The sequence below is a fragment of the Cryptomeria japonica genome, unplaced genomic scaffold (assembly GCF_030272615.1).
Source record: "Cryptomeria japonica unplaced genomic scaffold, Sugi_1.0 HiC_scaffold_713, whole genome shotgun sequence".
Taxonomy (NCBI): domain Eukaryota; kingdom Viridiplantae; phylum Streptophyta; class Pinopsida; order Cupressales; family Cupressaceae; genus Cryptomeria; species Cryptomeria japonica.
The window spans coordinates 1-15,000 of NW_026729496.1; the positions used below are offsets into that span (position 1 = coordinate 1).

General features: G+C 62.0%; 2 non-coding genes across 2 annotated transcripts; both read left to right on the forward strand.

Annotated features, from left to right (window-relative positions):
* Positions 1 to 3,424: 3,424 nt before the first annotated feature.
* Positions 3,425 to 3,543, forward strand: LOC131872651 (5S ribosomal RNA). Its single transcript, XR_009370767.1, has one exon. It is a non-coding gene; the product is annotated as a 5S ribosomal RNA (ribosomal RNA).
* Positions 3,544 to 11,360: 7,817 nt separating this feature from the next.
* LOC131872645 (5S ribosomal RNA) lies at positions 11,361 to 11,479 on the forward strand. The gene has a single exon (XR_009370761.1). It is a non-coding gene; the product is annotated as a 5S ribosomal RNA (ribosomal RNA).
* Positions 11,480 to 15,000: the final 3,521 nt, after the last annotated feature.

Genomic DNA, 15,000 nt, shown 5'->3' on the forward strand with positions numbered 1-15,000 from the left:
AAACCCAACACCTCCCCTATATAAGCTATTTGTCTGATTCTCATACATGTGTAGTCTACAGGAGCAATTAGGACATCGACCCCAACTTTTGACTTCTTAACGAAAACAAGGTCTTTGAGGTTGACGTAATGCGCACAACCAGGGGAGTCGACCCATCAAACCCAACACCTCCCCTATATAAGCTATTTGTCCGATTCTCATACATGTGTAGCCTGCAGGAGCCATTAGGACATTGACCCCAACTTTTGACTTCTTAACGAAAACAAGGTCTTTGAGGTTGGCGTAATGCGCACAACCAAGGGAGTTGACCCATCAAACCCAACACCTCCCCTATATAAGCTATTTGTCTGATTCTCATACATGTGTAGCCTGCAACAACGATTAGGACATCCACCCCAACTTCTGAATTCGTCTGCGTTGACCGCACCAAAGGTGCACGCCTTGGTGCTCACCAAAATCCGACTTCCGACTTCTTCTGCTATGCGGGGTCTTTGAGGTTGGCGCAGTGCGCACAACCAGGGGAGTCAACCCACCGAATGCAACACCTCCCCTATATAAGCTATTTGTCTGATTCTCATACATGCGTAGACTGCAGCAATGATTAGGACATCCACCCCAACTTTTGACTTCTTAAACAAGACAGGGTCTTTGAAGTTGGTGCAGTGCACACAACCAGGGGAGTCGACCCATCAAACGCAACACCTCCCCTATATAAAGCTATTTGTCCGATTCTCATACGTGTAGTCTGCAGCAGCGATTAGGACATCGACCCCAACTTCCGAATTCGTTTGCATTGACCGCACCAAAGGTGCACGCCTTGGTGTGCACCCTGGAGTGCACTTTGGTGCTCACCTCGGTGCACACTTTGGTGTGCACCTCGGTGTGCACCAAAGGTGCGCACCTTGGAGCGCACCAAAGGTGTACACTTTGGAGCGCACCACATAGGGTCTTTGAGAGGTTGGCGCAGTGCGCACACCAAGGTGGGTGTTGAGGTGCGTGCCGAGGTGGGTGGGTGCTAGGGTGCGCTCCATGGTGGGTGCCAGGGTGGGTGCGTGCTAGGGTGGATTCCAAAGAGGGTCATAGGGTGGGTGCCAAGGTGGGTTGGTGATATAGTGGGTTCAAAGGTGGGTACTAGGGTGGGTTCCAAGGTGGGTCACAAGTTGGGTGCCAGGATGCGTGGGTGTTAGGTTGGGTGCCAAGGTGGGCTCCTGCGTGGGTGGGTGCTAGGGTGGGTTTCAAGGTGGACGCGAGGGCGGGTGCCAAGGTGGGTAACAAGTTGGGTGTTAGGATGGGTGAGTGCTAGAGTGGGTGCCAAGGTGGGTGGGTGCTAAGGTGGATGCCAAGGTGGTTCACAGGGTGGGTGGGTTCTAGGGTGAGTTCCAAGGTGGGTCACAGGTTCAGTGCTAGGGTGGGTGTCAAGGCGGGTGTCGAGGTGCCTGGGTGCTAGGGTGTGGATGCCAATGTGGGTCATAGGGTGGGTACTAGGGTGGGCTGCAATGTGGGTGCCAAGGTGGGTAACATGCTCGGTGGGTTCTAAATTGGGTGCCAGGGTGGGTGTGCACCCACCTTGCCCGAGGTGGGTGCCAAGGTGCCAGTGTGGGTGGGTGCTAAGGTGGATGCCAAGGTGGGTGAGAAGGTGGGTGATAGGTTGAGTGGTAGGATGGGTGGGTGCCAAGATGGGTCACAGGGTGGGTGCAAGGGTGGGTAGGTGCTAGGGTTGGTGTCAGGGTGGGTGGGTGCTAGGTTGGGTTCCAAGGTGGGTGCGAGGGTGAGTGTCAAGGTGGGTCACAGGTTAGGTGCTAGGATGGGTGAGTGCTAGGGTGCAAAGGTGCCAGGGTGGGTGCTAGGATGGGTCGATGCTAGGGTGAGTGGCAAGGTGGGTCCACAAGTGTCAAGGTGGGTGCCGAGGTGGGTGCCAAGTCGGCGACTGCTATGGTGGATGCCAAGGTGGGTCACGGGGTGGGTGCCAAGTTGCTAGGTTGGGTTCCAAGGTGGGTGCCAACGTGGGTGCTAGGGTGCGTGGGTTAAAGGGTGTGTCACAACGTGGGTGCCAGGATGGGTGCGCACCCACACTGGCCAAGACGGGTGCGGGTGCAAGGTTGGGTTCCAAGCCCGGTCACAGGCTGGGTGCTAGGATGGGTGGGTGCCAAGGTGGGCACCAGGGTGGGTGCACCCACCCTGGCCAAGGTGGGTCACGGGGTGGGTCCTAGGGTGGGTAACGGGGTGGGTACTAAGGTGCGTGCCAAGGTGGGTCATAGGGTGGGTGCCAAGGTGGGCACCAGGGTGGGTGTGCACCAACCCTAGCCAGGGTAGGTCACGGGGTGGTTGTCGGGGTGGGCGTCAAGGAGCCAAGGTGGGTGGCAAGTAGCCAAGTTGCGTGCCAAGGTGGGTGTCGGGGTGGGTGCCAAGGATCCAAGGTGGGTGCCAAGGAACCAAGGTGGGTGTCTGGGTGGGTGCCGAGGTGGGAGCCAGGGTGGGTCCCAAGGTGAGTGCAAAGGTGGGTGCCAGGGTCAAGGTGAGTGCCAATGTGGGTTCCAAGGTGCCAGGGTCAGGGTGAGTGCCAATGTGGGTTCAAAGGTGCTAAGTTGGGTGCGAGGTTGGGTGCGAGGGTGGGTGGGTGCCAAGGTGTGCTAGGTGGAAGCCCGGGTGGGTCGGCATCCCATGGGTGTCGAGTTGGGTGCCTGATGGGTGCTTCTTGTCAAGTTTTAGTCGTCGGGACTCATTTCGAGCCTTAGAGGTCGTTTCTTGTCCGGTTGCCCTGTCTTCGACCTGGGAACCCAATTTTGGTCCTCGGGTCCCATTTTTTTTTGTCTCGCATCCCACTTTTGGCCTGTGGCCTTTTCGGGGTCGATTCTCGTTTTGGGCATCAGAGCATGTTTCTTCTCCTAAAACCCAATATTTGTTTATTAAGTCTCGGAACACATTTTTGTTCTCGTGGACCCATCATGGGTCTTGGAACGCATTTGTGGTCCTTGGGTCCCATTTTGCATCCCGAAACTTGTGTTTTGGTGCTTGATCCCTATTTTGGGTGCCCACCTTGCACCAAGTGCGCACCCGGGGCAAACCGAGCGCCTTGGTGCACCGGGGCAAGATCGAGCGTGCACCCGAGGCGCCCCGAACATGCACCAAGGTGCACTCGGCCCACATGTGAGCGCAGGTCGTTGCGCCCGAGGTGGTGTGTGGGCACCGCGTTGCAGACGGGACACTGCACGCACACGACGCCCCCTCCAGGTGCACGCACGTAGGCCGGGCCGGGTGCACACCCGACGCCCTAGCAAGGTGCGCGCACCTGGGCAGGGCTCACACTTGGCGAACGGGGCGCACTTCGCGAGGGAGGGTGTGCACCTCGACGGGGGTGGGTGGCCGGGGTGGATTCGCACGTGGGTCGCGGTTTGCTAAGTACACACTGCGACAAGCTCATAACGGGTGCGATCATACCAGCATTAGTGCACCGGATCCCATCAGAACTCCGCAGTTAAGCGCGCTTGGGCCGGAGTAGTACTGGGATGGGTGACCTCCCGGGAAGTCCCGGTGTTGCACCCTTTTTTAGTTTTTCGCCGGGCGTCGCAATGCTATTTGAATAAACCTTTTGCCCGTTTGCGTTCTCGTCGGGGCCGGGCCGGGCCGGGGTGCGCTGCCCGCACTACCGCGCGCGCGGGGGCGACACCGAGCGCGCACCCGAGGCACCCCGAGCACACAGGCCACGGTGCAACCCGGGCGTTGTGCGCGCACCCCGGTGCGCCCGAGGTGCTGCGCGCGCACCCAGGTGAAATCGGTGTGCACCTCGGCCAGTGCGCGCTCGGTCGAGTCGCGCACGTTGGCCAAGGTGCACGGTGATGTTTCTTACTCTAAGGTTCCGCACCAGACGCCCGGGACAGGTGAGCGAAGCTGGGCGGGGCCGGGTGCGCGGCCGGGGCAGGTGCACGCAGCTGGAGAGAGCTTTGGAGCACACTTCGGAGCGCACCAATGATGCGCTCCATTCAAAAGTTTCCTGAAAAGGCAAAAAAAGTTGAGATTATAGAATTTCCCACTTGAGAGATTGTAAAAAAAAAAAATTTAAAATGAAGGAAACGCGGGTGCCAAGGTGTGCGCAGCCCAGCCAAGGTGTGCGCACCAAGGCGCCCACCCTGGCGAAGGTGCACGCAAGGTGCGCACCCGAGGCAAACCGGACAATTAACCCAACTTTCGACTTCGCGCGCACCTTGGAGCGCACTTCGGAGCGCTCCTTGGTGCGCACCAATCTTGGGCACCTCGGAGTGCACCATGGCGCCCACCAAGGTGCGCACCCGGGGCAAACCGAGCTCCGACTTCGTGCGCACCTTGGAGCGCACGAAAGGTGCGCACCATGGCGCCCACCAAGGTGCGCAGCCCAGCCAAGGCGTGCGCATCAAGGTGCGCACCCTGGCGAAGGTGCGCACCCGGGGCAAACCGAGCTCCGACTTCGTGCGCACCTTGGAGCGCACAAAAGGTGCGCAACCCAGCCAAGGTGTGCGCACCCCGGTCAAACCGAGCTCCGAATCGTGCGCACCAGAGGTGCACGCCATCGTGCGCACCTTGGAGCACACTTCGGAGCCCTCCTTGGTGCGCGCCGATGTTGCGCACCTCGGAGCGCACCCGGGGAAAACAATGCAATTAACCCGACTTTCGACTTCGTGGGCACCTCGGAGCGCTCTCGGGTTCGCACCTCGGAGCACACCGAGGTGCGCACCTTTGATGCGCTGCCTTCACCAATTTCCAGAAAAGGCAAGAAAACATTGAGAAGGTGTGCGCACCGAGGTGCCCACCCTGGCGAAGGTGCACGCGAGGTGCGCACCCGGGGCAAACCGGGCTCCGACTTCGTGCACGCCGCACCTTGGAGCACACTTCGGAGCGCTCCTTGGTGCGCACCAGGGCGCGCAACCCAGCCGAGGTGCCCACCCCGGCGAAGGTGCACGCGAGGTGCGCACCCGGGGCAAACCGGGCTCCGACTTCGTGCACGCCATGGTGCCCACCGCGGCGAAGGTGCACGCGAGGTGCGCACCCGGGGCAAACCGGGCTCCGACTTCGTGCACGCCGCACCTTGGAGCACACTTCGGAGCGCTCCTTGGTGCGCACCATGGTGCCCACCAGGGCGCGCAACCCCGCCGAAGGTGCACGCGAGGTGCGCACCCGGGGCAAACCGGGCTCCGACTTCGTGCACGCCGCACCTTGGAGCACACTTCGGAGCGCTCCTTGGTGCGCACCATGGTGCCCACCAGGGCGCGCAACCCCGCCGAAGGTGCACGCGAGGTGCGCACCCGGGGCAAACCGGGCTCCGACTTCGTGCACGCCATGGTGCGCACCGCGGCGAAGGTGCGCACCCGGGGCAAACCGGGCTCCGACTTCGTGCACGCCGCACCTTGGAGCACACTTCGGAGCGCTCCTTGGTGCGCACCAGGGCGCGCAACCCAGCCGAGGTGCCCACCCCGGCGAAGGTGCACGCGAGGTGCGTACCCGGGGCAAACCGGGCTCCGACTTCGTGCACGCCGCACCTTGGAGCACACTTCGGAGCGCTCCTTGGTGCGCACCATGGTGCCCACCAGGCCGCGCAACCCAGCCAAGGTGTGCGCACCAAGGTGCACGCGAGGTGCGCACCCGGGGCAAACCGGGGTCCGACTTCGTGCACGCCGCACCTTGGAGCACACATCGGGGCGCTCCCGGGTTCGCACCGGCGTTGCGCACCGTGGTGGGCACCTCGGAGCACACCAAGGTGGGCAGCGAGGTGCGCACCTTTGATGCGATGCCTTCACTAATTTCCATAAAAGGCAAAAAAAAAACGAGATTTTAAAATTTCCGTTTTGAAAGATAGTGAGAAAAAGGGAATGCTGGTGCCATCTTGAGCCCGCCCTGGTGCGCAGCCCAGCCAAGGTGTGCGCACCAAGGTGCCCACCCTGGCGAAGGTGCGCGCCCGGGCAATTAATCCAACTTCCAACTTCGCGCGCGCCAGGGTGGGAGCGCACCCAACAACCGGGCCTGGGAAGAGCCAATGCGAGAAACCCCACCAAACGCTCTGACAAAAAAAGAGGGGGCGCTCCAGTAACCCCGCTTCGGAGCGCACCCTGGGCAAACCCAGCCAAGGTGCCCACCCCGGCCAAGGTGCAGGCGAGGTGCGCACCCGGGGCAAACCGGGCTCCGACAACGTGCACGCCGCACCTTGGAGCACACTTCGTAGCGCTCCCGGGTGCGCACCTCAGAGCACACCAAGGTGGGCAGCGAGGTGCGCACCTTTGATGCGCTGCCTTCACTAATTTCCAGAAAAGGCAAAAAAAAAAGGAGATTTTAAAATTTCCGTTTTGAAAGATAGTGAAAAAAACGGAACGCGCGTGCCATCTTGAGCCCGCCCTGGTGCGCAGCCCAGGTAAGGTGCCCACCCTGGCAAAGGTGCGCACCCGGGCAATTAACCCTACTTCCGACTTCGTGCGCGCCAGGGTGGCAACCGGGCCTCGGAAGAGCCAATGCGAGAAACCCCACCAAACGCTCCGACAAAAAAAGAGGCGGCGCTCCAATAACCCCGCTTCGGAGCGCAGCCGGGGCAAACCCAGCCAAGGTGCCCACCCCGACGAAGGTGCACGCGAGGTGCGCACCCGGGGCAAACCGGGCTCCGACAACGTGCACGCAGCACCTTGGAGCACACTTCGAAGCACTCCCGGGTGCCCACCGGCGTTGCGCACCGTGGTGGGCAGCGAGGTGCGCACCTTTGATGCGCTGCCTTCACTAATTTCCAGAAAAAGGCAAAAAAAAATGAGATTTTAAAATTTCCGTTTTGAAAGATAGTGAAAAAAAAGGAACGCGGGTGCCATCTTGAGCCCGCCCTGGTGCGCAGCCCAGGCAAGGCATGCGCACCAAGGTGCCCACCCGAGGTGCACACCCGGGGCAAACCGGGCTCCGACTTCGTGCAGGCCGCACCTTGGAGCACACTTCGGAGCGCTCCTTGGTGCGCACCATGGTGCCCACCAGGGCGCGCAACCCAGCCAAGGTCTGCACACCAAGGTGCCCACCCCGGCGAAGGTGCACGCGAGGTGCGCACCCGGGGCAAACCGGGCTCCGACTTCGTGCACGCCATGGTGCCCACCGCGGCGAAGGTGCACGCGAGGTGCGCACCCGGGGCAAACCGGGCTCCGACTTCGTGCACGCCGCACCTTGGAGCACACTTCGGAGCGCTCCTTGGTGCGCACCATGGTGCCCACCAGGGCGCGCAACCCAGCCAAGGTGTGCGCACCAAGGTGCACGCGAGGTGCGCACCCGGGGCAAACCGGGGTCCGACTTCGTGCACGCCGCACCTTGGAGCACACATCGGAGCGCTCCCAGGTTCGCACCAGCGTTGCGCACCTTTGATGCGCTGCATTCACTAATTTCCAGAAAAGGCAAAAAAAAACGAGATTTTAAAATTTCCGTTCTGAAAGATAGTGAAAAAAACGGAACGCGGGTGCCATCTTGAGCCCTTCCTGGTGCGCAGCCCAGGCAAGTTGTGCGCACCAAGGTGCCCACCCTGGCGGAGGTGCGCGCCCGGGGCAATCCGGGCTCCGACTTCGTGCACTGCATGGTGCCCACCAAGGCGCGCAACCCAGCCAAGGTGCCCACCGCAGCGAAGGTGCACGCGAGGTGCGCACCCGAGGTGCACACCCGGGGCAAACCGGGCTCCGACTTCGTGCACGCCGCACCTTGGAGCACACTTCAGAGCGCTCCTTGGTGCGCACCAGGGCGCGCAACCCAGCCGAGGTGCCCACCCCGGCGAAGGTGCACGCGAGGTGCGCACCCGGGGCAAACCGGGCTCCGACTTCGTGCACGCCATGGTGCCCACCGCGGCGAAGGTGCGCACCCGGGGCAAACCGGGCTCCGACTTCGTGCACGCCGCACCTTGGAGCACACTTCGGAGCGCTCCTTGGTGCGCACCATGGTGCCCACCAGGCCGCGCAACCCAGCCAAGGTGTGCGCACCAAGGTGCACGCGAGGTGCGCACCCGGGGCAAACCGGGGTCCGACTTCGTGCACGCCGCACCTTGGAGCACACATCGGGGCGCTCCCGGGTTCGCACCGGCGTTGCGCACCGTGGTGGGCACCTCGGAGCACACCAAGGTGGGCAGCGAGGTGCGCACCTTTGATGCGATGCCTTCACTAATTTCCATAAAAGGCAAAAAAAAAACGAGATTTTAAAATTTCCGTTTTGAAAGATAGTGAGAAAAAGGGAATGCTGGTGCCATCTTGAGCCCGCCCTGGTGCGCAGCCCAGCCAAGGTTTGCGCACCAAGGTGCCCACCCTGGCGAAGGTGCGCGCCCGGGCAATTAACCCAACTTCCAACTTCACGCGCGCCAGGGTGGGAGCGCACCCAACAACCGGGCCTGGGAAGAGCCAATGCGAGAAACCCCACCAAACTCTCTGACAAAAAAAGAGGGGGCGCTCCAGTAACCCCGCTTCGGAGCGCACCCTGGGCAAACCCAGCCAAGGTGCCCACCCCGGCCAAGGTGCAGGCGAGGTGCGCACCCGGGGCAAACCGGGCTCCGACAACGTGCACGCCGCACCTTGGAGCACACTTCGTAGCGCTCCCGGGTGCGCACCTCAGAGCACACCAAGGTGGGCAGCGAGGTGCGCACCTTTGATGCGCTGCCTTCACTAATTTCCAGAAAAGGCAAAAAAAAAAGGAGATTTTAAAATTTCCGTTTTGAAAGATAGTGAAAAAAACGGAACGCGCGTGCCATCTTGAGCCCGCCCTGGTGCGCAGCCCAGGTAAGGTGCCACCCTGGCAAAGGTGCGCACCCGGGCAATTAACCCTACTTCCGACTTCGTGCGCGCCAGGGTGGCAACCGGGCCTCGGAAGAGCCAATGCGAGAAACCCCACCAAACGCTCCGACAAAAAAAGAGGCGGCGCTCCAATAACCCCGCTTCGGAGCGCAGCCGGGGCAAACCAAGCCAAGGTGCCCACCCCGACGAAGGTGCACGCGAGGTGCGCACCCGGGGCAAACCGGGCTCCGACAACGTGCACGCAGCACCTTGGAGCACACTTCGAAGCACTCCCGGGTGCCCACCGGCGTTGCGCACCGTGGTGGGCAGCGAGGTGCGCACCTTTGATGCGCTGCCTTCACTAATTTCCAGAAAAAGGCAAAAAAAAATGAGATTTTAAAATTTCCGTTTTGAAAGATAGTGAAAAAAAAGGAACGCGGGTGCCATCTTGAGCCCGCCCTGGTGCGCAGCCCAGGCAAGGCATGCGCACCAAGGTGCCCACCCGAGGTGCACACCCGGGGCAAACCGGGCTCCGACTTCGTGCAGGCCGCACCTTGGAGCACACTTCGGAGCGCTCCTTGGTGCGCACCATGGTGCCCACCAGGGCGCACCCGAGGCAAACCGGGCTCCGACTTCGTGCACGCCGCACCTTGGAGCACACATCGGAGCGCTCCCAGGTTCGCACCAGCGTTGCGCACCTTTGATGCGCTGCCTTCACTAATTTCCAGAAAAGGCAAAAAAAAACGATATTTTAAAATTTCCGTTCTGAAAGATAGTGAAAAAAACGGAACGCGGGTGCCATCTTGAGCCCTTCCTGATGCGCAGCCCAGGCAAGTTGTGCGCACCAAGGTGCCCACCCTGGCGGAGGTGCGCGCCCGGGGCAAACCGGGCTCCGACTTCGTGCACTGCATGGTGCCCACCAAGGCGCGCAACCCAGCCAAGGTGCCCACCGCAGCGAAGGTGCACGCGAGGTGCGCACCCGAGGTGCACACCCGGGGCAAACCGGGCTCCGACTTCGTGCACGCCGCACCTTGGAGCACACTTCAGAGCGCTCCTTGGTACGCACCAGGGCGCGCAACCCAGCCAAGGTGCTCACCCCGGCGAAGGTGCACGCGAGGTGCGCACCCGGGGCAAACCGGGCTCGGACTTCGTGCACGCCGCACCTTGGAGCACACATCGGAGCGCTCCCGGGTTCGCACCAGCATTGCGCACCTTTGATGCGCTGCCTTCACTAATTTCCAGAAAAGGCAAAAAAAAGAAAAAAATGAGATTTTAAAATTTCCGTTTTGAAAGATAGTGAAAAAAACGGAACGCGGGTGCCATCTTGAGCCCGCCCTGGTGTGCAGCCCAGGCAAGTTGTGCGCACCAAGGCACCCACCCTGGCCAAGGTGGGTCACGGGGTGGGTCCTAGGGTGGGTAACGGGGTGGGTACTAAGGTGCGTGCCAAGGTGGGTCATAGGGTGGGTGCCAAGGTGGGCACCAGGGTGGGTGTGCACCAACCCTAGCCAGGGTAGGTCACGGGGTGGTTGTCGGGGTGGGCGTCAAGGAGCCAAGGTGGGTGGCAAGTAGCCAAGTTGCGTGCCAAGGTGGGTGTCGGGGTGGGTGCCAAGGATCCAAGGTGGGTGCCAAGGAACCAAGGTGGGTGTCTGGGTGGGTGCCGAGGTGGGAGCCAGGGTGGGTCCCAAGGTGAGTGCAAAGGTGGGTGCCAGGGTCAAGGTGAGTGCCAATGTGGGTTCCAAGGTGCCAGGGTCAGGGTGAGTGCCAATGTGGGTTCAAAGGTGCTAAGTTGGGTGCGAGGTTGGGTGCGAGGGTGGGTGGGTGCCAAGGTGTGCTAGGTGGAAGCCCGGGTGGGTCGGCATCCCATGGGTGTCGAGTTGGGTGCCTGATGGGTGCTTCTTGTCAAGTTTTAGTCGTCGGGACTCATTTCGAGCCTTAGAGGTCGTTTCTTGTCCGGTTGCCCTGTCTTCGACCTGGGAACCCAATTTTGGTCCTCGGGTCCCATTTTTTTTTGTCTCGCATCCCACTTTTGGCCTGTGGCCTTTTCGGGGTCGATTCTCGTTTTGGGCATCAGAGCATGTTTCTTCTCCTAAAACCCAATATTTGTTTATTAAGTCTCGGAACACATTTTTGTTCTCGTGGACCCATCATGGGTCTTGGAACGCATTTGTGGTCCTTGGGTCCCATTTTGCATCCCGAAACTTGTGTTTTGGTGCTTGATCCCTATTTTGGGTGCCCACCTTGCACCAAGTGCGCACCCGGGGCAAACCGAGCGCCTTGGTGCACCGGGGCAAGATCGAGCGTGCACCCGAGGCGCCCCGAACATGCACCAAGGTGCACTCGGCCCACATGTGAGCGCAGGTCGTTGCGCCCGAGGTGGTGTGTGGGCACCGCGTTGCAGACGGGACACTGCACGCACACGACGCCCCCTACAGGTGCACGCACGTAGGCCGGGCCGGGTGCACACCCGACGCCCTAGCAAGGTGCGCGCACCCGGGCAGGGCTCACACTTGGCGAACGGGGCGCACTTCGCGAGGGAGGGTGTGCACCTCGACGGGGGTGGGTGGCCGGGGTGGATTCGCACGTGGGTCGCGGTTTGCTAAGTACACACTGCGACAAGCTCATAACGGGTGCGATCATACCAGCGTTAGTGCACCGGATCCCATCAGAACTCCGCAGTTAAGCGCGCTTGGGCCGGAGTAGTACTGGGATGGGTGACCTCCCGGGAAGTCCCGGTGTTGCACCCTTTTTTAGTTTTTCGCCGGGCATCGCAATGCTATTTGAATAAACCTTTTGCCCGTTTGCGTTCTCGTCGGGGCCGGGCCGGGCCGGGGTGCGCTGCCCGCACTACCGCGCGCGCGGGGGCGACACCGAGCGCGCACCCGAGGCGCCCCGAGCACACAGGCCACGGTGCAACCCGGGCGTTGTGCGCGCACCCCGGTGCGCCCGAGGTGCTGCGCGCGCACCCAGGTGAAATCGGTGTGCACCTCGGCCAGTGCGCGCTCGGTCGAGTCGCGCACGTTGGCCAAGGTGCACGGTGATGTTTCTTACTCTAAGGTTCCGCACCAGACGCCCGGGACAGGTGAGCGAAGCTGGGCGGGGCCGGGTGCGCGGCCGGGGCAGGTGCACGCAGCTGGAGAGAGCTTTGGAGCACACTTCGGAGCGCACCAATGATGCGCTCCATTCAAAAGTTTCCTGAAAAGGCAAAAAAAGTTGAGATTATAGAATTTCCCACTTGAGAGATTGTAAAAAAAAAAAATTTAAAATGAAGGAAACGCGGGTGCCAAGGTGTGCGCAGCCCAGCCAAGGTGTGCGCACCAAGGCGCCCACCCTGGCGAAGGTGCACGCAAGGTGCGCACCCGAGGCAAACCGGACAATTAACCCAACTTTCGACTTCGCGCGCACCTTGGAGCGCACTTCGGAGCGCTCCTTGGTGCGCACCAATCTTGGGCACCTCGGAGTGCACCATGGCGCCCACCAAGGTGCGCACCCGGGGCAAACCGAGCTCCGACTTCGTGCGCACCTTGGAGCGCACGAAAGGTGCGCACCATGGCGCCCACCAAGGTGCGCAGCCCAGCCAAGGCGTGCGCATCAAGGTGCGCACCCTGGCGAAGGTGCGCACCCGGGGCAAACCGAGCTCCGACTTCGTGCGCACCTTGGAGCGCACAAAAGGTGCGCAACCCAGCCAAGGTGTGCGCACCCCGGTCAAACCGAGCTCCGAATCGTGCGCACCAGAGGTGCACGCCATCGTGCGCACCTTGGAGCACACTTCGGAGCCCTCCTTGGTGCGCGCCGATGTTGCGCACCTCGGAGCGCACCCGGGGAAAACAATGCAATTAACCCGACTTTCGACTTCGTGGGCACCTCGGAGCGCTCTCGGGTTCGCACCTCGGAGCACACCGAGGTGCGCACCTTTGATGCGCTGCCTTCACCAATTTCCAGAAAAGGCAAGAAAACATTGAGAAGGTGTGCGCACCGAGGTGCCCACCCTGGCGAAGGTGCACGCGAGGTGCGCACCCGGGGCAAACCGGGCTCCGACTTCGTGCACGCCGCACCTTGGAGCACACTTCGGAGCGCTCCTTGGTGCGCACCAGGGCGCGCAACCCAGCCGAGGTGCCCACCCCGGCGAAGGTGCACGCGAGGTGCGCACCCGGGGCAAACCGGGCTCCGACTTCGTGCACGCCATGGTGCCCACCGCGGCGAAGGTGCACGCGAGGTGCGCACCCGGGGCAAACCGGGCTCCGACTTCGTGCACGCCGCACCTTGGAGCACACTTCGGAGCGCTCCTTGGTGCGCACCATGGTGCCCACCAGGGCGCGCAACCCCGCCGAAGGTGCACGCGAGGTGCGCACCCGGGGCAAACCGGGCTCCGACTTCGTGCACGCCGCACCTTGGAGCACACTTCGGAGCGCTCCTTGGTGCGCACCATGGTGCCCACCAGGGCGCGCAACCCCGCCGAAGGTGCACGCGAGGTGCGCACCCGGGGCAAACCGGGCTCCGACTTCGTGCACGCCGCACCTTGGAGCACACTTCGGAGCGCTCCTTGGTGCGCACCAGGGCGCGCAACCCAGCCGAGGTGCCCACCCCGGCGAAGGTGCACGCGAGGTGCGTACCCGGGGCAAACCGGGCTCCGACTTCGTGCACGCCGCACCTTGGAGCACACTTCGGAGCGCTCCTTGGTGCGCACCATGGTGCCCACCAGGCCGCGCAACCCAGCCAAGGTGTGCGCACCAAGGTGCACGCGAGGTGCGCACCCGGGGCAAACCGGGGTCCGACTTCGTGCACGCCGCACCTTGGAGCACACATCGGGGCGCTCCCGGGTTCGCACCGGCGTTGCGCACCGTGGTGGGCACCTCGGAGCACACCAAGGTGGGCAGCGAGGTGCGCACCTTTGATGCGATGCCTTCACTAATTTCCATAAAAGGCAAAAAAAAAATGAGATTTTAAAATTTCCGTTTTGAAAGATAGTGAGAAAAAGGGAATGCTGGTGCCATCTTGAGCCCGCCCTGGTGCGCAGCCCAGCCAAGGTGTGCGCACCAAGGTGCCCACCCTGGCGAAGGTGCGCGCCCGGGCAATTAACCCAACTTCCAACTTCGCGCGCGCCAGGGTGGGAGCGCACCCAACAACCGGGCCTGGGAAGAGCCAATGCGAGAAACCCCACCAAACGCTCTGACAAAAAAAGAGGGGGCGCTCCAGTAACCCCGCTTCGGAGCGCACCCTGGGCAAACCCAGCCAAGGTGCCCACCCCGGCCAAGGTGCAGGCGAGGTGCGCACCCGGGGCAAACCGGGCTCCGACAACGTGCACGCCGCACCTTGGAGCACACTTCGTAGCGCTCCCGGGTGCGCACCTCAGAGCACACCAAGGTGGGCAGCGAGGTGCGCACCTTTGATGCGCTGCCTTCACTAATTTCCAGAAAAGGCAAAAAAAAAAGGAGATTTTAAAATTTCCGTTTTGAAAGATAGTGAAAAAAACGGAACGCGCGTGCCATCTTGAGCCCGCCCTGGTGCGCAGCCCAGGTAAGGTGCCCACCCTGGCAAAGGTGCGCACCCGGGCAATTAACCCTACTTCCGACTTCGTGCGCGCCAGGGTGGCAACCGGGCCTCGGAAGAGCCAATGCGAGAAACCCCACCAAACGCTCCGACAAAAAAAGAGGCGGCGCTCCAATAACCCCGCTTCGGAGCGCAGCCGGGGCAAACCCAGCCAAGGTGCCCACCCCGACGAAGGTGCACGCGAGGTGCGCACCCGGGGCAAACCGGGCTCCGACAACGTGCACGCAGCACCTTGGAGCACACTTCGAAGCACTCCCGGGTGCCCACCGGCGTTGCGCACCGTGGTGGGCAGCGAGGTGCGCACCTTTGATGCGCTGCCTTCACTAATTTCCAGAAAAAGGCAAAAAAAAATGAGATTTTAAAATTTCCGTTTTGAAAGATAGTGAAAAAAAAGGAACGCGGGTGCCATCTTGAGCCCGCCCTGGTGCGCAGCCCAGGCAAGGCATGCGCACCAAGGTGCCCACCCGAGGTGCACACCCGGGGCAAACCGGGCTCCGACTTCGTGCAGGCCGCACCTTGGAGCACACTTCGGAGCGCTCCTTGGTGCGCACCATGGTGCCCACCAGGGCGCGCAACCCAGCCAAGGTCTGCACACCAAGGTGCCCACCCCGGCGAAGGTGCACGCGAGGTGCGCACCCGGGGCAAACCGGGCTCCGACTTCGTGCACGCCATGGTGCCCACCGCGGCGAAGGTGCACGCGAGGTGCGCACCCGGGGCA